At 45.7% G+C, this 21,999-nt stretch overlaps 1 protein-coding gene across 3 annotated transcripts in view; it reads right to left on the minus strand.

Annotated features, from left to right (window-relative positions):
* sgcd (sarcoglycan, delta (dystrophin-associated glycoprotein)) overlaps positions 1 to 20,753 on the minus strand; it is a 135,226-nt gene extending 114,473 nt beyond the window's left edge. Inside the window, exon 1 of one of the 3 annotated variants that reach the window (XM_040181887.2) lies at positions 20,468 to 20,753. The gene's annotated coding sequence lies outside the window, so the exon portion shown is untranslated. Of the gene's footprint in view, positions 1 to 1,680; positions 1,799 to 20,467 lie in introns of those variants that run through there. The other 2 variants (XM_078106895.1, XM_078106896.1) reach the window with 2 other exon arrangements.
* Positions 20,754 to 21,999: the final 1,246 nt, after the last annotated feature.

Consider the following 21,999-nt stretch of genomic DNA (forward strand, 5'->3'; position numbering starts at 1 on the left):
TACATGATCCCTGGGGGGAGGATATAATTACATAGAACCCAACACTCTGGTGGCGCTGGTATTAAACAGACCACCAAAAACCACACAAAACCCAGAGCGCTTGCAGTAATGGCTTCGTAAACAGTCCTCTATTCTGGTAAGTAATGACCCGTGAAGGGACCCTTCTGCGTGCCAGTGGCTATATCTAGCCGATGGCTTTTGGCCTGCTCATGACATGTGCTCTGACACTGACAGAGTGGGACAGGTGGCACAGGCTGCAACGGATGCCGAATCTGACGCCGCTCACTGCTTTTGCAGCCGAGAGGCGTCTAGCGCTTTGAGACGGAAAGTACGGCGCCGCTGAGGGGTTCAACGGTAATTCCTCCAGGTCACCTTTATCAACGCCGCCGAAAAGAAATGGAGCCGCAGAGCAACGGGGCCGATACTAATAGTAATTTGATAATTCATCTGTCCTGCAGGGACCTTAATTACTAGTCACGGCCGTGTAGAGTCAATGTACCGAAGCTACATCATTGTGGAGTGACTACATATGTTCTTCCAGATCTTTTCAACGAGTCAATCCATCAAAGCAGTGGAATACATCGAGCAGCCAGCTGTCCCACTTATGGACTGTATAGTGTTGTCACACATCCGCTGTACGCCCCCGTGGATGTCCAGGATCTACACTATAACGTCTGAATAAAACACTTGATTATGAAAATCGGCGTGTAGGTTGTCAATCCATGTAGACACCCTCTTAAAAGTGGATTTAAACGGTCTATTCCCAAACACCAGGAGTCAGTAGCCCTCGTAGAATATAGTTTAACTGAGATCCATTTGGGACTTTGACATGGGTTGTTTCAGCTAACCAACAAATACAGACGTGGAACAACTGCAGTAGCATCAAGTTTTGTGATTGTGCTTTTTAAGACCGTTATGCTAGTGACATACTTCCTTTCTATTATGTACTATTCTGTTGTATCACAATTTAATTTTCATCAACGGACCAGCACACGTCGTTGTGTTACTTGGTATAAAACAAGCTTCCGTTGCCATGGCGACAACAGAGGCACTGCGGGGCTGATGACCGAGGGTCATTCTATCAGCCCGTCTGTCTGCCTGTCCCTTCTGTGTTGTGCCATTGCTGGACTTGACTTTGTTATGTCGGGGTTGTAAACCCGGAGTGACACATCTTACGTAGCCGAGACACAAGACGGACAGCATGAAGTGGCGCCTTGTGCAGATTAACTTTGCTCCTGTTAAATGTACTATTTCTCAGATATTTGACTTAACTTTGCTGGTGGGTTGGTTTAGAGATAGAGGGCAAACATCATGGCATTTAAATGAACACGGAGTTATATTCCCTGAATAAAGAAGACACTTAGAAGACACTTAGGTGAAACTGCAAACGCATACAAACCGTTTATAAAGCCTGTAATCCAATCAATTTGTGGCATATCCCTCCGAACAGATGGTCTGACACTTGACTGATGATTCCAGAATTCATTTTAAATCCCACAGACAACGTAAGAGCTGTGTATATAAGGTTAGCACAAAACAACCATCTCGCGTTAGCATCTCCTAGCCGTTAGCACCAGCGTAGCCCACATGCATATAGCCGGCAGATACTCATGGTACTTAAAAACACACACACAGTTAATACAGCTGGTAGTTATTACAATTATTAAAACATTAACCAACCTTGTGCCTCTTCGGGGGGTTCGTGACACCGTATCCATTCAATTACTTTCTAAACCATTATAATTCTTCGTGCTTCGTTCTCAACGTCTTCGCGCGCAAATTACTATTTCCGTTTTAACTCGCAGCACCGCCTTCAGAATAAAAGCGTTTTAGACAAAACAAAACGCATGACAAATCTAAGAAACTAGCAAAAACGCAAATTAAAGGCGAAACCATCTTTGATAAACACAAATTGGGTTGGTTGCACACTCATTTACTTTTTTTTTTTTTTTTTTTACAAAAAAGCAACCTTGCCTTCTTTGCTGCATGAATATATCAGCCAATTTTTGTTTTGAGGGCACTTTACCAACAACACTCTAAAATGTTTCCTTCCTTCCTTTATTCAAGCCTGCAATTAATTAAATTCAAAAACAGACTGTCTTGATATATTAAAATAACCCTTAACATTTTAACTTAGGCAATTGTAAAATGCCTACAACTATTTTCTGCCCATGAATGATTTATTAGGATACTAATTCAAGTTCAAATCGATGTGTTTACCGAACGCTAATATGAATCATTTTGTTTGGAAGACACGTCAGCAAATGGGCCCCACATCTGCACTCAGCGAGTCAGTGGGAAGGAGCGGAACAGGCGAGTCTCCCGACAGGAGGTTGGAGGAAGCGGTCAAGGATGATGGCAGCAGAGGTGGCATTTTACCTGCTTAGGAAGAAGGCTCATTTTAATGGCGCTTGTGCACGTATTAAACTGGGTTCACTCGGAGGATACAGTTCATCAGCGAGCTGAGTGGGGAAATAGATGGAGGGCAGAACAAGAGGGGTAAGGAAGCTGTCTGGCATGGTCTCTCCTACTGCATTCAAACTAGACAAACATGTCCGCCCCTTTGTGTGAAATCCGTGTCAGCCAGAGGACATGACAGGTCTTCTGATCGAGACGGTACGCTGCGCTGAGGATGGATGCCATTTTTAGGATTTATTTCTCATTTCTCCGTCAAAAAAAAAAGTAATAAACAAAAAAAAGCCAGAGGCAAAAAAATTGATGCCGTGCGTCTTCCAGAAAGGGAGATGATCACAAAGCAAATACATTTTTGATTTGTAAGCGGTATTGCGAAAGTGGTTAAGAGATAAATCCAATCAAATCATTCTGGTGTGCTATTTTGTTTTCATTGTGATTCACTTCGGCAGTTCTTACAAATGATGATTCATATAGATTCTAAATTATAATGCTGTGAGTGTCTCTTTTAAGTTCTAAAATATAGTTTCAATCAAACCCCTCCCTAGCTCCAAGAGCAGATCTACGGCTTTGTAGCGCAAGACATTATTATGTATTCAAATTTGGCTATTGGATTTTGTAAAACAAGCATTTATCATTCCCAACGGGTGAGAGCAAACTGAAGCTGTCGGGGGAAAAAACCCTCCTTTGAACCTTAGAGACGCAGCTCTGCATATCTACGCTTTGCCGCGTTGCATCTGAAATAATTTTTTCGCGTCTGCAACGCTGCACTATCATTTCTTTCCAGTACCGATGATGAAAAAAAACACAAAATCACACGGTCAGCCCAGACGGCGTCTGTTGCTTGTTTCATCTCCAGGCAGACCAAACTACAAAGACGAATCCAACATAGTTTGTTCATCCAGAAATACTAACTTCTGACTAAAAACACCAACCAGGGCGTCTGTGGTCCTTTTATTTATTGTGTTCGCTCAAAGTCAACACCAAAAACAGACCTGAACTGAAGTTCAGACTCCTGAATGAGCATGAAACTAACATTTTCTGCTGAGGATTTTCAAAACTTCATTGAGATTGACCTCTGAGCAGGAGAAACTTTGCAATCAACATCCAAAGACTCCACCCAACTGGATCCATCTTCTGATGTTTAGTCAGTTGACAAAACACATCCATCCCCACCACAATATTCTACGTTTGCGGCGGTTCCTTCCTCCCCACAGGGCCCTGTGCTTTAAAAGGTTTTTTATTATTATTTTCAGCGTGTTCACTCAAGATTGGGGCAGAAACACCAACTTAGAAGTTCCATGCAAACACATGCCCATGCAGACAGGACTCTGGGCCACCACGAGGACCCAGCGGCGCTACCAAGCTGCTCGTGAGGTCTCTACATGACGGCGTGACAATCATGTCTTGACTCGCGACGGGCCGATTGTCACCGCGTTATCGAGCGCAACACCTTTGAAACGAAAGCTCTGCCGATCGGTCTTTTGGGAAGACGGAGGGGCTGAGCGGACAGCTGGGTGTTTAGACGGAGTGTTTTCTGTCACAGCAGAGGAGAGCCGGTCCTTCGGCCCATCAGGGAGGCTGGGGAGGAGGCGTCGGCGCGGCTAACGGGCGGATTTGCTCGTTGACTCTGCGGGGGGGGGGGGGGGGGGGGGGCGACGGGTTTCTGCCAAGCGGAAGCTCCACCTCGTCGGGAAGGGGATCGTGTGGGGTCATCAGCCCAAATGATAGATTATTTATAGCGAGATCAGAGATGCCCTTGATGGGCACGGCTGGGCTGGCAGTGTATAAATCACGCAGCGTTTTCTTTGTTTCTTTAATCAGGGACGGAGCGCTGAGCTGAATGGAGAAGTAGCTGATGATGTGGCTTAAGTGGAGAGGATGGCCGAGGATTGCTGCTGCTCATCAGGAACAGAAATTGGTCGCAGCGTGCGCCTCCATAGAAATGGGTGAACAAACAGGTAATTTAACAAAATGCATAATTCTGTGATGCATTTTCCCTGTTTGACTCACAGGTATGATTAATTATTAATGCATACATTTTCATAAATTTGACAACACGGTCCTTATTAAAAATCAATTTTTAATTTTCAATCCTTTTTCTTTAACTGATGATTAAACCTGTTTGAAAAAAAGTTCTGCAACTTTATATCATCGCAGGTCATCTTTATTGCATGAATCAGCAAAATTCAAACTTTCACCCATACGGCCCTCCAGCATGACGATGACTGCATGTGTCATCGTCATGTCACTGACAACCAGAGGAAAGCCACGAGAACACCGAGTGGACGGGGGGGGGCACGGTGCTATATCTCTGGCTCTCTTTAAGCGAGAGAGCCGCCATTAAACAAGGTCGTAATTCTCATTTTATCCGGGTCCACACGAGCGCCGAAATCATTACCTCCCGGAGAGCTCTCGAGGCCGGACGCCGCGACTAGGCGGGAGGAGCCAGCGGGGGAGCTGAAGATTGTCAGGTTGGGTTATTTCAGACAAAATGAATAAAACATCCTTCTGCTGGGGTTCTAAAGCCAAACTCAATGTCAAATAATGTCATTAATACAAAGTGGACTGCACTGACCGCGTGCAACCCTGCGCCCCACTGACACAATGGGATTCATCCGTGCATTCAATCCATGCATGCTGCATACCACTCACCTGGCAACAGAGTCCTTCCGCAGTACTGCTTGTAACGGAGCATTCAGCTCAGCTAATGAACAATTAGAATGTTGTCAGAATGTGTTCAGACAAAAAGCGAGGATATTACGACATGTTTATCTTTCTAACACTAAATCCAACCAGCTCATGAAACTTGATTGAAACTACTCATGCCAGGAAATAAAAAGATTCACACGTTTCCAATATTATTTAGAATTAGACATTTTACACTGACTTTGGGGTTGTTGGAATGGTTTATCGGGGCGATGAAGTTGGGGGCGTTGCTTTGAATTATCGTCACGAATCCCAATCAGCGAGAATCCGAACGGCTCCTCCAACCTTTGATCCACTGCTGCAAACCCGTAAACACAACATTGATTTTACCACTACGGCATCGAATGCCACGGAGCACCTGACAAATGCCCCCTCTGTTCTTAGAAGTGGACACACGCTTACTGCGTCTTGATCACAGGGGACAGCGGCGAGCGACTTACCGTGCATGATTGCACTGTGACCTTTAACAACAGTCTGATGGTCTCACTCTTGCAAGGACGCTACGGAGGCGGTGCAAACAAGGGACACACACACACACCGACATGACGCAAGTTCCCACACTACTGTGCATGTTCAGAGAAAAACATGCATGTATTTGACCGTGGATACCGGGCCTGGCGCCCGTACGTCACGCACGCTCTGCAGCCCTCCTCTTTCACCTGACAGCATTTAGTCCTTTTCTTTTGTACTATCGTCTAACCTGTCAAGTCCTGCCAAAATATGTTTTCCGTCTCCCGCTGGCTCTGTGCACACAGACGCTACCTTCCAATTATCTGAAGAGAGCGGCAGACGGAAAGCTGGGTGAATCTGAGGAACCTTTGACAGTGAAATGTTTCGCAAGGCGATTCCTTTTTTCCCTCCTTTCCTTACCTTTCGTCCTCATTCATCATTTCCCTGATCCCTCCGTATGTGTCACATAACTCAGGCCTTACTTGCTCGGCTGCTCTTTTCGCTCTGTGTGTCTCACAGAAAAAGAGGCAGAAGGATCACGAGGCGGTAAAAGGTGAGTCCGGCCGTGTGAGAAGAACGACTGGCTTCTAATTGCCCCGTTTGCAGCATCTGTACTGCGCGCGTGTGTGTTTGTGTGTGTTTGGCTCTGTGTGGATGTGAACGGGGTGGACTTGAAGTGTGCATGATTGTGCTGGTGTGTGTTTGTGTATTTCAAGTCCAGCCATCTGCCTTTCCTCCGCATTGTGCAGGGGAACAATGCCCTGGTGAAATGAACTCAGTAATTAAGCCGGAGTTTCACGGTTTTTTGCCTCAACAACAAGCAGAATTCCGTTGGCTATGAATTCTTAGCGGGATAAAAGTAAACATAACTATAATAAATGCTCAAATGAAGAAAAGGAAACAATACGTAATGACTAATACGTATTGAATTATTTACACGTGTATATAAACCGCAGCTGTGCAGTGATTATTTATAGGATGTGTAGTATAATCACCGGAGCTCTATGTCTCCATAGAGGCTCTAATAGCACTGAGCATTTACGGAGTTTCAAATGATACCGCCAGGGCCATGCTATCTTTTTCAAAACAATTGGGAGAGGTGCCAAAGCACCAGCAGCAAAGGTACACTTTTCTCGCTGGCTAATGACCATAAAGTGAATATATATCTGGTCACCGTACGATCACTAAATCTGCAGAGAGAAACGAAAAAGGCTTCCACTCCATCATGGCTGTAACCCACAGTGGAAATGTAAAAATGTGGTCCAAGGTCAGCAGCCAACCGACGACTGAGTGCGAACAATGCGCAAACATCAGCAGAAAATCAAGCAACACATATAACCTCTAAATGAAATGGCACATTAGGTTTCTTGTAAACCTAAATAAAGACCCCATTTGCAACAACCAATAACTTTTGTGGTAACTAAAATCATTTTAAAAAGGTGCTGAACATGGTTCGTACTGAGTACAAATGAACAATATGACGACACTCAGCAATTTCCAATGTGCCCAAGAAACCTGAACGGTACTTTTGGTGACAGGGAAACAGCTGATGGTCGCCTTTGAATAAGGTGCATCACCCGGTAACGTTCAGCGGAGGGACGCCGGTCCCTCCCTCCATCAGGCTGTGAGCATCACAGTCAGCGCCAACCGCTTAAAGGACAAACAAAGCGGTCGGTAGCGCACAAATATTACTCTCCCCTATGTAATTCAACAACAACATCATCGATCCAAACATTTGCGAGCGCGGCGCCGTGGAGACCGGACGTCACGCACGACCAAACCCAGTCTGGCGCATTCCAACCAATCGATACCGGGGTCACCTGGGGGGGGGGGGTCGATAATGGATGGAAGCACCACAACTGTTTGCGTTTTAAAACGAATCAATCTTGTCGGGTTTCCGTTTTTTTATACATGCGTTGGATTAAAAGATAAGTATTGCTTTTTCATTCGGCGTTTAGGAGGATGGAGCGTCAAAGTAACGAGACATCGAGCATGCAGCACATGCCAGGTAGCGTTGTCGGAAGGAGAGGAGCCAAGACAGAACATGACAGTCTCACCACCTTTCGCCCGTCGGTTTCGGATGTCAGCGAGCGATGCAGACAGCTTTTTACAAACGGGTGAGTAGTTTTCTGAAGGCCATGTTGGCTCTGTAGAGAGTCTGTAAACACATTAGTGGTGGGCAGCCGCGCCCTGAAAGCAGCAGACAAACGCTGCCACGCGCACTCGTGGAGATCAAGTCGTGGCCTTCAGAAAGCCTCCCAAGAGGGACAGGACGCTGGCTAATAGACTCTCAGAGGCTTTAATGGATGACATTTTGCCGTCGAGGGATTCAAAGTGAACTAAAGTAGGATTAAGAAGTGTTGTAATGATACACAGGCCAAGCCTCAAGGGGAAGGGGAGATTCATCAACCGACACAAGGAAGAACAACGTGTGCCGAGACAGAGACAATTGGACAGAGTTGGAGCAGGTGGTCGTATTCCACCGGAGGATGTTAAGACATTTGAGACTGTTTTACTGCTTTGTCAACTCGGCCACAACAAATCCAGGATCACCACGGCTTGACAAACACAAACCGAACTTTACGGCAGGTTGAGAAACACTTTTTCTTCCGACAGCCAGAAGGCTCCAAACCTTTTCACTTAAGCTTTTACCATTTGGGCTTGAAAAACATGTGGCTGTAAGAGACATCAAAACCCTGCCAATCAAAAAAAAGAGAGAGCTTCTTGAAACAGATGCAGAGACGCTCCCACGGCTTTGGTGTTTCGCGCCGACTCTTCGGTTCCCGTCGACGCTTACACGAGCTGCAGGCGACGCGCTTTTGAAGGCAGGCAGCTCATCGGCTTGAGAACACGACTAAACGAAGCCAATGAGGCCTCGTGCGTGTGTCTCCGAGGCGTTCTGTCACTTTAAACGCACTGCAGATGGTTTAACACTTTCTGTTCTTTTTTTTTTTAAAGCCAGTGATGTGGAGACGGGAAAGGGAGATGAGTGACAGAGGTGAAGATAGAGGTGGAAGAGGCTAAGCCGGATAAGGGAGGACTATCTGCTCTCATATGTGATGACATAATTGGGGAAGGAAATGCTTCATCGGCCCTGCGGGGGAAGAGAGAATTTACTGCTTCTATTTACTGTACAGATATAGAAACACACGGAAGTCATACATGAACGCACCGCTGCCAGAAATACCAAAAATCATCTATAGTACATCTTTACATGAACGACACTGCAAGAGGATGCGAATGACCGATAACATTCATTCACCTTTGGTCAGTTCTCTGCACACATTGAACTTTGCAAATCTATTTTTGGGGTCCAGCCTGAGCATCAAGAGTCTAAATCTCGTTCACACGCAGCACCGGAGGAACATGCTGACTGAAAGCAGCTCACAGCGGCTAACAGAGCGGTCCGTTGCCCACGTCATAATCCCACTCTGTTTGACAACCCTGCCTTTAAATAAAACCCTGCACGCCTTTAATAGTATTATATAACCATTTAATGCGCAGTAATGGATGATTCATAACCTTGTCTCGGTGCTGCGCAATAATCCACGTACCTGCCGGTTGCACAAAAGACCACAGTGAGAATGAAGAAGATGGTCAGACATCTGCAATGCTTGGAAATCAACACTTAGTGCCCTCTTTTTTTAGTGCCTAATGTATATGAATGTACATAAATCATTCAGTATATGTCCTAAGAAAGTCATATTTATGTTCTTTCAGAATCAGTATCACTCTTTTATGGTCACATGGCCAGGACACAATTAAAAAACTATTTTTAATCATAGTGAAACTTTTCCCTCGTCAAAGAGAGGCTTGATTAAACTATTTTTGAAACAGATATTTATATTTGCCAAATTGTGATTCGCAGTAACGAGTTAAAGAAGACCAGAGTTCATTGGCACATTTCACAGAGATGTGAACAACCAACTAGTAGCAATATCAAATATCATCAACTGGCTGAAGCTGACTGGGAGTGGACACAGACTCCCTGTTCCACAAAGGTGGGCTGTTGAGCCTTGACCTTAAAATAACTAATAATTATAATAATTATGTCTGGAATCAATAATTCTGTCATTACGTTAATTCTTGCAAAAAAGAAGGCGAGTTCACTCTCTGCTGGATGCTAAACGTTGAGCTACACAACCAAACATTCCTCTCCCAGCAGAATCGGAGGAGACAGAACAGTCACTTTTAAAGTTGTGAAAGGGGCAGATGAGAGCCAGCGGTGACCGTAGAATCACACACACACACACACACACACACACACACAATTATTCCAAGTGCATTAAGTGTCTATTAGATCCCGCGTGGTGGCCCCCCGACAGTCCCGGCTCCCGCTTTGATCTGTGCCACTGCTGAATTCCAGCCAATCAATCTGACACGCCCGGGGCGTCATTTACCGCCTGCATTGTCTTCCAGATGGGGGATGTGGTGGGTGACGGTAGCAGATTACCTTATGCCATGCTTGTTAAAAGCTTTCATTCCCGATAATCATCTCTCCCTGGGACGCACACGACTCCCTTAATTAGAATCCGAGACTTTATTTCCCTCCCTCAGTCTTTTAATTTCTCGTCGTAAAATTCAAAGCAAGAGCCCGGAGTCAAAATTAGCTCCCCCTCTTTTGTTTTTTGGCAGGAGAGTACAACTGGAGGTCAGAAGAGGCGGCATGCAGTCGCTGGTGTTATACGCCCGCAGGCAAGAGGCCATTAGAGGAGGAAATGACTACTGGAGTGTTTTAATAAGGGCTCCTTTTGAGCACTGGTGGGATGGATCAACCCATCTGGAGGAGCGATTCCCTCCCCTGGAGAAGGTGAGATGAAGCTCACAAAAGCACCCTCGAACACTGCAGCACCTTCAGTGATTAGCTGTACCAAAAGAAAGATGCCGCTATTTGGTTTTACAGCTGTTATCTGCATGTGCTTCCAACTTTTGTGGTTTTATGCAGCGAGTACTGAATAAATTAAGATGATTGTTGGATAATTGTTGGGTGTCATTTGAAAGACTCAAGTATAAGGCACTTATACAGCCTGCATCTCTTTTCAGGGTTTCAATAGACAAAACAATGGCTACAGCATGCAGCCATATATAAATATATAAAACAGACAGAGAGCTTTTTACATTCTTCGCTGACAGAAAACAAACATACAGATTTACTGCAAAATCATGATCGTAACTCTTAAACCGTCTGCACCCTAAAATGCAATGATGCACATTATTGCTGCACATGCATATTATTCCTCCACAATAAAGGCAACGTGTGAAACGGATTCAAAGTCGTATTATTAGAAACATGCTCATACACACAAAATGGGATCCAATTTGTGAACTCATTACTTTTTGTCCTCTTCTGGTTTCAATGGAACGAAGGCAACTGTCTAATCACAATGGAAGACAAACAATTAGCCAAAACAACAACAAAAACGAGGATTTCGGGCATTCTTCTTGTGCAGAAGTGAAAGATTCGACGACTCAATGATGGAGAAACCCCGCTGGCTTCGGGGAGAAGTGGACCTTCACCCGGACCCCGATGTGTCTGATGCCATGCGACGGGAAGCCACCAGAGTGACGTAAAGACAGTTCACAGAATGGAGAGCCTGACATGACGTATCCCACCTGCCTGGGACCGCTGTGTGAAATCATGTTTACATTTTAACACGGCCCTATTTCGGCTGCCCCAGGCATCCCGTACCTTTACCGCTGTGACAAATACGTCTTCTACTTAATAACCGTTATGTGAAATGATTTTGGTGAGGATGTCGTGTTCGGATTTTAGCCCCGACGATGGTTGTGCAGCACTAAATGTAAAATAAAGAGCGTTGGCTGCACAAATCCCCATGGTATGAATTATGCTGGCGTAGAAAAGAAAACCCCACTGGGGGCGTTTGATCAAGTATAAGTGCCTTCTATGTTGTACAGTATAGTTTAAAGCAAATAGAAAACCGTGGGAAGGAATGCTAAAGTGTAAAAGTGTCGACAAATACCAAACGCGTGCATGTGCCGCACAGCAGGAATTAAACACACAAAAAGCTTCGGCTAACTATCCCGAGGTATATTTGTGCTGCCAAGTAATTGTTTCACCGCGGCGCATCATACGCAAACGCATCCGCTTTTATTCATTAGCATTTGTCAGACCTTGGGGGCTTCATTTCTGAGCTAGCACTTTGTTCGGTATACCACGTAAATACTGTATTCCCCTTCAGGTACCGGAGCGACTAACAAACAAACCATTAGCCACCTTCGGCCGGGAGAAAGACAAACTCGGCGAGTGCGAGGAAAAATAGATGTAATTCGTCACAGACGGATATGCAATGATGATGCGAGTCGATGGGCGTCAGCTGAATGCCAGAGGAACGCGGCGGGAGGAGGATTGCTGTTAATGCGCTTCATTTTTGGCGGGCTTCTTTCTTTCTTCTTCAAACTGAAGCATTTATCTGCTCGGTTCGGTCAGCGAGCGACGTACAATCACATGTGGTTTCATTTTTTGCTGAGGCCGAGCAGCTACGTGGTGACGGGGGGCAAACAAAGCAAACAGCTGTCGAGGAATACAAAGGGGAGCTGAAGGATTTTCTGCATAAGCAATAATTTTTAACTCTTGGATTGCTCAGCAGAAAATAACGTTGATGTAATTTCTACACGAGGCTAAACTAAGGGGCAGACTGGCAAGTGGAATATAGTGGGAAATAAAAAAACCCCACTAACAAATTCAAATTGTGCTGCTGGGAGTTGGGCTGAAGCTAGATGTTGGCGTGTAACCCTGATGGTGTGAATACATCACCTGGATTGGGAGCAGAAGACATCTGGATTTTTATAATATTTTATTATCACTCCTTCATTTGAAATGTATTATTCAGTGCAGCACTCTGGAACATGCTACTGTAAATATCATTTCCATCTTGGCACACAGGAGTGCGGCTTGCGTGCTCTCTTGGGTACTTTCCCAAATGCTCACAGTGCTAAGATGGGACATTAGCAAAAACATCAACTCTGAAAATGAAACATCTCTCGAGCTCATTCTCTCGATTCCCGAGAATGAGCTTTCAGAGCCTCAATCCAAGTCACACATTCCAGCTAGTCGCATCCGACTGAGTCTTTCCAACTGATTAGATCAATTCAATCTTTTCTCCTGCAGCATCTGTCTGCTGACAAAACCAACCACAATTAAACATCCTGCTCTTTAGACTCTGGATTGGTTTTGGTTTAGGAGGCTGGATCCAAAAGAAGATGGGAAAAAAATGTCCTGACTTTGCTCACGATCGACAAAAGCAACGCCTTCAAAAGCTGAGAGGATTGGACCTGATGAACTCGTCAAACTGAACACTTGAAACAAGCCGAGGATTGTGGATATTTTCACCTTCCTGTCTTTATCTTCTAATCTGCGTCGACCATGGAAGCCAAATCAGAAGTTAAAGAAAATAAATAAATCGGGCGGTCATCATTCACAGCGACCATCAAAAGATGACCATCGGTCACGCGGTCGATATGAGCTCCCATACTCAGCGGTTTTCGGTCGATTCTGCCCACGGAGAAACACTCATGTCAATATAAATAAACGTTTAAACGCAGATACGTTTCCAACGAGCACATACAGAACCAACAGCACGTTCGGTAAACACAACGTATTATGTGGCTGTAGTGCTTATTGGAAAAAGAAAAAAACATAAATATAAGCCTCAATTTAGAGAATATATATATATATATATATATATATATATATATATATATATATATATATATATATAGCTGCTTCCGGCGGCCACATCTGGATTTAAACGATATGCCACGTTTTATTTTTGCACATGCGCCAAGGGGCCCTGATGCTCAGCCGGTTTCCCTGTGCGATTTGGTGACCAGTGTCAGGAGATGGAAATCAAATAATGAACACATTTCCACATCCTGACTCATTTCGTTTCCTCAGCGGCTCAGCGGGAAGAAGTCTCGTCTTGAAGCTGGCAGCGCTTTCCTCTTTCATGTCCTCGCCGCCGGACGTCAACGCGCCAGAGCGCCAGGCAGGCATAAACACACACACACACACACACACACACACACACGAGCCCGAACGCACATCCCTGCACAAATAATGGTGTGCAAAGCGTCTGCTCACGCGGTTTCTACAACTTCCTCCTCTGAACGGGGTTTTGTTGTAGGGATCCGAGTGCAAACCAGCCAATTAACATTCATGATTCAACATTTAAACACGTCACATAGAGCGAAACTCACAATGCACACCAGCTGGCTGCAGGGTTCTGTACAATACGCCCAATTCCCCAGTCAGCACCAGTACCACCGTGACCGACACGCGAAGACAAATCTAATGGGATTCTCCCTCTCTCTTCAGACTCGCGCCCTGGGCTTTGTTTTTCTCCCTTTCTTTAGGTCTCCGAAGCTGCGAATCATCGTCGCCCTCAAGTTTCTGTCTCTTTCAATTTCAGCTTTTCGGACTTCTGCTCCCTCCTCTTGTTTTATGAAACCGTACCCAGCCTTCTCCTCCATGCTGATCACACATTGCTCCCGGCTCGGTTCTCCGTAACGCCTGGAAGCCACCGAGGGGGCGTGTACGGAGTGACGCCTTTTGGGAAAAAGAAAAAACTCTCAGGCCCTTTTGTTAGTATTCAGCAATTGTGTTCCTCTTGAGCTTGTCAATAAAATCCCGGAGTGAATGATGAGTTTAAAGAGCCGGTCAGCAAAGTGCTCATATTTCAAAGCCTCGTTTCAAGCTTCAACGATCATACAGAGCTCATGGAATCTATCAGCACGGCCCTGCTGCCCTTAACCAGGGTGACTTATGTCCATCAATACCTCATCAGAATTATTCACCCCCTTTGACAAACAAATCGATGCGTGTTTCTAGCCACGTTGTACTGCAAGGGTCTGGTGTTCTGAAATACAGCTCCCCGGACGCACATTTCGTTCATTGCTTTACATGACGGAGTGAAGACGTGAAGCGCTAACAAGCCCAGCGGCGCCGCAGCCGTTTGTGCACGGAAACAGCGTCGAGTTACATCCATTTACAAAAATCCTTGCATTGAATTTTTTTCTTCTACTGCCTGTTATTTCTTCTCTGTTAAGTCCAATAATAACGAGGAGATAGATGCAGAGACTTATGAAAGTGAAGAAAAGAGCAGCTTTTATTTTTATCTTGTTTGTACTGAACCTTTATGACGTATTCAAAGGGACTTTGCATTGCAGATAACAGATTTCCCTGAGGTGAAAGTGAGTGAAGTTGACACAACGTGACAATCGTGCATCATTAAACTTAAAACAAAGAAACACATCCTGCAGGGATCCTAATGAAATGTGGATGAAGTCAACTTTCTAGCGGCATGAGCAGCTGTCACACTTCTCCACGGAGCTGTACTTATGAATTATCAATACAGGTACAGGTGTGTTGATCCGGCGGGATGCCAGTTCACACAAACGCAGAAACCTATTAGCTGCAGCGTTTGCAGTCATGCGTGATATTAATTCACGGATGTAAACGAGGACCTACGATCCTTCTTTCATCACGCCGCCTACGCACGACTGAACGAGAACAGAACTTCTGGATCCTTCTGTGGGTGGAAAAGGGGTCACTTCTCTTCGTAAGGGTTCTCTTCGTAAGCTGCACTTCCGTTCTTTATTTAGGAGAACAATGGGCCTGCTGTTAGAAACAAACAGGTGTTGAAGATACAGCCTCTTCCCAACAGCTCCAGTGTCTTTTTTAGCTCTAGTGTCTTTAGTCCTCCGCGTAGTTTCATTTTTTGATTTAAAAGGATTGTTTAGGATCATGCAACCGTCCTAACCAAAGTTCATATATGTTACAATTTCTATTAATCAATTAATTAACAGAAGTTTCTAAAAGGTTGGACTTTTCAGACAGTAAACCACCAACTGCTCCAATAGCAGGTATCACCTTTTCAGGGGTGAGAGCTTCCCGGTTTACAGCCACTAGACCACACGTGTTAACGGTTTGAGTCTACATGGAGCGATCACGCATTAGAGATTCCCCACGTGTCCTCCACACCTCCCCCCAGTGTGTATTTATGTCACAGCGCTCATTACGGAAATCCATTTGCTGCGCTTAGGTGATCAGGAGCCCGTCGGCCTGTCCGTCCCTCTGCCGGGCCGGCTGTCCGTTCGCTCGGAGTTCTCTAACCTTCACTTGGCCCTTTTGTGTTCCTCCCTGCAAGACAAACCAATTCCAACAAGGACTCAAACCCTTAAGTGAAATCAGTTCCAGGTTGCTAATGCTGGCTGTCAGCACCGCTGGGAGGTAAAGGGGAGATAAAGCAATTAATGGAGAAGCCGGGAGATGGGAGGGACCGTCCTTCTCTGTGATCCCGAGACCATGAATCTCAAAGCTAGATTTGAGGGGATGCACACCTAAAGAGCAAAAGGAAGATCCTTCAAAGAACCATCTGTCAGCACACAACATATAATCAATTCCATTTTTGCTCTTGCGATTAGTTCATTTTCATTCATCTTCTCCGATTAAATGAAAGTCCTTTTTCATGCATTTCTTTCCCCTGCATTAGTAGTGTTGATGGCAGCGGCCACTGACAGTCCTCAGCTTACCTCCATCACCACTTTAGGCATTTTGTTTTTGGCAATAATGCAGCAGATGCGCATTTATAGTGTGTATTAGGTCTGACGTTGCAATACACTTTTAAACCTGGTGTACTGAGAGCTGCCCCTCCTCTTGTTAATGCTACTGATGAGCGGCATGGAAATGGCTTCGGTTGCACACATAGTGCTGCGATGAACCCGATAGTTTCACAGTCCACAAAAAGGACTTGAGCAGGTTTACTTTTGGAAAGCGGTGTGATGGATTTTATTGTCAGTTCTGTCTCTTCTGCTGACTGGTCGAGTCCAAGGCTGGAAAAACTGTCCATTCGCATCTGCATAGTGGGATCTTTACACTGAAATCTGAATATATTGTTAAAGGTAACAATAATAAACTTAATAAGAACAAAATCTCATTATTTGATTTTTAGCAATAATAATGTACAAACCACAACTATAGATATTCATTGTGTGGTTTTTAAGACATTTTTTCTTTAAACGCCGCCAGAAACTCAAACCCAAAATCCACCACAGCCAGAAAGTCCCAACTTTCCCAAAAGGCCAAATGACCCTTTTTCTTCACCGGTTCAGACGTTCAGTCATTATCGGGCTGCTTAAACCGAACGTTATTTTGATAAAATCATAATTATCTCAAGCCTTTGAATGGTATTAATGAATGATTAGAATGGCCAATACGTTTTCCCACACAGACAGAAAAGAGTGCTGAAGGAATATTTGCCAAGAAACAATCGAAAAAATGATGTCAAACGGGTTTGGGAATATCAATAAATAAAGAACGAGAAGTAATAGTTCAAACAATTACATTTTATCCATCATGGGCGCTCTTTCCGTCAGAGGGCTTAGACGTTGATAACAGTTATCATTTGACATTCATGTGATGTTGATGTTTTAATGCGTTCAGTTTAGTGCCTTCTTCCTTTGAATAGCTGTGCGGGTCCTCTGAGGAGACGGATCCCCGTCCAGCGGCACGTACAAAACTTCAAAGCAGATCCACGGAGCGGCTTTCGTTCCCCGACCTCTCCGACCTCGCGGGCTCCGTTAATGTGACTTCATGCTGTTGGATTGTGAAAAGGTATCAAATGCGCCCGTGGCCCTGACAATTAGTGGGGACTGTTGCTGGGTGATTAGTCGATGGAGAGTAAGCCTCCAGTTCCCACGGCCCCCCCCCGACCCCCTCCCGAGACCACCGTGCACACACGCACGCACAATCCCACGCAGGCATACGCAAGGACTCACTGCTCACGAAGACCGAGAAGGAATATTCAAAGTGGGTGCAGAGAAGCTGCTGTTGTCTTTGTTTTGTTGTTTGTGAAGGAACGCGATGTTGCTCGCGTGGCTAATTGGACGGGAGACGAGACGGATCACGACAGATAAAGTCATGCATACATATAGAGTACAAAGAAAGAAAGGAAAAACACACAGACAGGGAAAAACAGAAGGCGGGGAGAATGCGAAACATGCCGAGTTTCAGTTTGTTCATCAGCGGCGACGAGTCAGTCCACAAAAAGATTCCCAATGAGGAGGTCACAGTGGTGTGTGTTTGGGCGGCGGAGTTGTGTGTGTGTGTGTGTTTGCGTGCAGTGCACAGGCTGGTTGTGAGCCCGTGTCATGCGCGGGTGCTTGCTGGGGTTGAGGGGGAGTCGTGAAGGTGAAACACCCATCACTATTCCATCACTACACATCACCCCAAAAGCCATCTCTCTCTTTGGTGACTGGTTGTCGTCTTGTCCAAGGGCCGGTCGCAGTGGCCTCGCTTTACTTTTTGACTCGATCAACAGCTGCGGTTGCCCTGATCTCATCTCCGCCTCCCTCCATCTTATTTGACTCCTTCCTTAAGCTCCCCCCCTCCCCGTGAGAGTCCTGCGGTCCCTCTTTATACTTCTCATTTATTGTACGTTTTTTTGTTTTTTACCATCTTTCTGACACCCTCCCACTCACGGAGACGACAGTTTTGTTTGCGTTTTGTTACGTAAACCTTCAGCCATCTTTCTGCCTTTCTGACTGTTTTATTCATCAGTGTCCATCATGTGTATTGAGTGTTGAAAGCAAGCTCCATCATGGGGTCAGATTCATTAAAAATTATTGAATTTGCATGAGACAATGTTTATATTTTCAACCGCCGTAGTTCTCTTTTGTCTTTGTCTGTTGGCTCGCACACCGAGTTACATGATCGACATGAACAATATACGGTGATTATTTCAAAAGGTGCAATATCGAACTGACAGAACTCCGATGGGAACAATCCACTGCACCCGTGTGCAGGTTGACACCATCGTGGAACAGCCCGAGTGATCACGTCTGGTTGGACCCTTAGCTGGAGAAATATCCTGGTGCGAGGTCATTATAAGGAGGAACACGGCAGACAGGAAGTGTTGTCTGAAGTCGTGGCTGGTCATGCAGCTGACAGCGCTGGCAGTGGAGCTCAGTGACGGGTTCCTGTAATTACAACATTTGAAAGCACCGTTGAATTCGCTGTCTTTTGTGCGGCTTCCAACAGCGGCGGCAAATCCCCAAACGTCCCTCCACTTTAACAGCTCTCATTTTCTTTTGCATAATTTCATCCAAAAAAACAATTACAGCATTATATATATCTTCCTTTACAGCTACAGCCCCTAAACAAGATAGTGTTTGTGTTGTCAGTCAAAAATGCTCCAAGTCTGGAGGCATAAACACCATTCTTCCAAAATATAATTCCTTATTTGTTGCTGGGAAAGTGTGTTTTTGATTTGTCAACTCATTAAGGATTTTGTTCTAAATACGTGATTCTCTGTTGGTGCCTAAACGACAATCCGCTTTTGGAAAAAGCTTTTTTGCATAAGTTGTGGAGCACAGATGACGTTTTACTGAAAGTAAAACCCGCGGAGGAAATGAGGGGGAGAATTTACTGATGTTCAGTTCAACATTTACTCTGCACAGCATAGAATTCACTAAGGACAGCAGGACGAGACTTCTATGCAATAAGAGTAATGCAAAATAATTTTTATCACGCATCATTTTGTTTCATAGTATGTGTCACTTCAAGCTACTGACACAAATAAAGCGGGAGTAGTGAATCACTTCAGTGTGTCATTATGACCGTTTAGGCTTTTTGGCTGTAATATGAGCGTTTGACTGTTGAACCATTACGGTTGTGTGAACTCAAGTAAACAACATTGACCTTCGCAGCTATGTTGAGGCAACAAAACAAGTTAAATTGTGTAAGTAAAATATGTTTGTCCAATACTTGAAAAGCTACTATATTCACAGGGACGAGTTTACATCGTAGTCGGAAACGACTAAATGCCAAACCAATGACGTGCAAAATGTCATTCATAAGCCAATTGGAAAGAGCTGGTTGGTCCATTGCATGTAGTGCTAAAGCATGTCACATGGAGAACAACTGCACATGTGCGTGTCTGTACGTGTGTGTGTGTGTTCCACGACTTTCTACTTTTAATCGAAAGTTGCTCCATCGAGTCTCCTAATCCACTGAGTCACAAGAGCTGCGATCAAGAAACTACGATAGACCTGGAAATGCAATCATGCTTTAGTTTGAATCTCCTTTGGGAGGGCGAGTAGCTCCGGACGCAGGATGTGACATCCCTCCCCAGTGGTGTGCGCCGCTCGATTCAGAGGCAGTTGCCTGTTGGCACAGACTCTGACACCGAACTGACCCTACAGGGAAACCCTGAATGCAATTACCCCACATCCATATCGGGGAGCAACCCAGGCAGCAGCTGAAATACAGTAGAACAGACGTGATGAACAGTGTGGATACGAAGCAGACGTTGACATGCTGTGGTGAACCACAGAAGATCTGTGGCAGACAACGAGCAGAAGAACGACGAATGTGTGAGAAGATGAAAAACCTTTGCTGCTGCAAACTTAAACGGAGAAAGAGTCTTCTGGACCGTAAACTGCGTTCTCCATGAACGGGTGCAGCGCGGAGCCCCGTGCACACCGGTCACAACGATGCTCCGTGCTTCTGACGATCGACTCAACACTGAAACACCTCCGGCTTCTAAGCTGCAGTGCCGTTCATCTCGGACCGTCTGCAGAGCAGAGGGACACCCTTCCGCACACTGAAGGATGCACGGCAAAGCGCACTGCCAGTCATGACTAATCAGGCAGAGCTTCGGGGATGCGGTACAAGCTCCACAGTGGACACAGTTTATTTTTTTCTCTCTCTCTCTCTCTCGCAGACCGAGAGAATAATACAGCAAAGCAGAATCTGCCAAATCACATATTATGAGCCATTCCTCTTCAAAGTACAGCATCGGTGTTCCTACAGACTGAGCCATGTGTGAGGATGCCACAAAGATGCAACACAGCAAAGTCAAAGTAAAAGCAGCCTTACCTCCTTAGTCAGATGCCAAAATCACAGGCTTGGACCAGTCAGAAAACCATACAGCTGTTTAAGCAGCTGGAGCCCGTCGACACACAGCGGCACAGGAATACTTTGCCGGTCAGAAAGCAACTCTCAGGATCCCCTATTTCATCAGTGCCTTTTCTGTGATGTGTGGATAATCTCAAGTCCGGCTTAGCGGCCGGAGTCCAGCAGAACCAGCTCCAGACGGCTCGTTTGCATGTGCAACACGGGCGCCTCTGACATGCTTCTTGCTCCCTTCGGGGCGCCTCAGACTGCGATCTGGTTGGGGCAGAGAAGTGGACGGCGGCAGCAGCGAGAGTATTTGTAGTTGCGGGAGTAATATTCCTGATTGAGGAGAGAACTGAGCATCCTTCAGTGGGGAGATAAAGAGGAGGAGGAGGAGGAGGAGAAGAGGAAGATGCAGCGCACCAGTACAGCAGAGCGCGCAGCCCGGCGCAGAACAATCTCTGTTGCTCAAATCCCCCCAAAACGGGCTGATTCTAGGCAGCAGTCAGGCAGATCAACACGGCGCAGAGGGAAGAGCTTCTGTTGCATCAACATTGTTCTGTGTCCAGGATGCTTTTCTTTTTTTAATAAAGAGCAAAGACAAAAGAAAAAACAATCACCACTTGAGCTCCAACAGATTCAGCAGCAGCATCATCATCTCCTCTCTGGGTCTCCTCGAGTCTTCACTGGACAAAGTGCGGCTGAGCGGCGGGAGACGGCGAGAAGGTATGCATGCATGCATGCATGTGTGTGTGTGTGTGTGTGTGTGTGTGCGCAATAGAGGCAGGCGGAGAGAGGAGAGCAGCGAGCGGGCAGGAGGCTGTGAACGCAAGTGGAGACGGGGAGCGATGTGAGAGGAGAGGAGGGAGCTCGGAGGGGAGGAGGAGGAGAATCAAGGTTGGGGGGGTGGGGGATGCCCAAGAGAGGAAGAGAGAGAGAGAGAGGAAAGGATACAGTGAAAGAGAGCGAGAGCGGCTTGCTCTGTCAGTGACTACATTAACAGCGTTGAGTAGGTGGAGTTTTCCTTGCAGCGGCGGAGAGGGATCATGGTTTGAAACCCAAAAAGAGAGCGAGAAAGAGGATGGAGTCATGATGTTTAGAGGAACCTGTAGGAGGAGTGGCAGCAGCCGAAGGGGAGAGAGAAGGGAATTAGTGGTGTGTGTCTGTGCGTGTGTGTGTGTGTTGGGGGCTCAGAGTCTCCAGCTGCAGTGATGCTGGCACAGTGACAGCCCCCCTCCTGCCGGGGGTCGTAAACATCGATTAGAATATTTAAAGACGCACGCGCTCACGCACCAAAAGAAAACACACGGACACTTACGAGCCCTGGCACACACACACACACACACACACACACACACACACACACACACACACACACACACACACACACACACAGTACAAAACAGACCCTATATTCTATTCCTATGTCTTGGTTTATTTATTTTTTAGTTAATTGGCAAATGCTACATACTAAACCAAGATGGCGAGCAGGATACAGATGCGTCAGTATTGTC

The sequence above is a fragment of the Gasterosteus aculeatus genome, chromosome 7, assembly GCF_964276395.1.
Source record: "Gasterosteus aculeatus chromosome 7, fGasAcu3.hap1.1, whole genome shotgun sequence".
Classification (NCBI taxonomy): domain Eukaryota; kingdom Metazoa; phylum Chordata; class Actinopteri; order Perciformes; family Gasterosteidae; genus Gasterosteus; species Gasterosteus aculeatus.